Here is a 1,135-nt window from a genome sequence, read left to right as displayed (position 1 = left end):
CTCTCCCTAATGAAACTCCCAACCCTTTCTTTGTTCTTGGGACATACCAGCGATCACCTTGGTCTGTGTATATGCCCTGGATTGCAATCCTCTTTTCCCAAATAAAACATTTTTTGACATAGATTCATCTTTATTTATTTTTAAACTTTAATAACATTTAAGTCTTAACTTCCTCAAAGTGACAGTGGGTCTTATCTCTCTCACATCATGCATTTAACAAGGACAACCAAAATGTACACAGATTTTGGGTTAAAAAAATGATTATTAAACATGTTTAAACAGGTGCCTTTTTTTTTAAGCTTTGGGTTGGGGGGGTGATTGGTCCCAAGTGTGCTTTTCCTTAAAGTTACATTGTTTCCTTTCCAGTGCTGTTGTTTTTAAATGGTCAGTTTCCAAGGTAACTGCTAATGGCTTCTAGGTTGTATTCCTCCACTTGAGAGTTGCAGGCAGGTGCTCTTCAGGATGTAGGGAAGGCCTCTCAGGCAAACACCCAAATGTTCTTCTTGAATTAATGAGAAAAAAAAATTCAATCATTGCAAACCTTAAAGTTGAAAAAGCTTCTCACTGCAACAATAGCAATTTACACACCTGCCATGCTTTGCAATGCCCAAGGCACTTTCCCAAGCATTTCTCATAGATCCTCCTGTCAACCCTCTGAGACAAGCTGAGCAGATATTTTTATTATCCCTATTTCACAAGAGGGTTGTCCAAGGGCTGGAGCTGGGGTTTGAACTCTGACCACCAGACCCAAATATCTTTCCATAACACCCAAAACACACAATTAATTAAAAAGAGACATTTTCCCCTCTTTATAAATAAACCAGAGAGGAAGATTTGATTGATAAATTTTTATTCGTAGTTAACATTATTAAATACTACAATGAGGGCAGCCTGTTTTTCTGGTGAACTTGAAACTTAAATTTCCTGGGAAACGAAAACCTTCAGCTGTGTGAATGAACAGAGTTGGTGGGGGAAGTGAAACCACAGTGTGGATAAAGAGATGTAAAATGTGAATGTTTTATGCAGCTGGGGTCTTGGCATGAGAAACTACTCCCCACTCACCTTACAATACAGTGATATACAGAGCCACTCCCAGAAGCAGTGGTGCTGACCCACAGAGGTCATCTTATAAGAG

This window comes from Cynocephalus volans, chromosome 3, assembly GCF_027409185.1.
Source record: "Cynocephalus volans isolate mCynVol1 chromosome 3, mCynVol1.pri, whole genome shotgun sequence".
In the NCBI taxonomy this organism is placed as follows: domain Eukaryota; kingdom Metazoa; phylum Chordata; class Mammalia; order Dermoptera; family Cynocephalidae; genus Cynocephalus; species Cynocephalus volans.
This window is presented reverse-complemented; position numbering follows the sequence as displayed.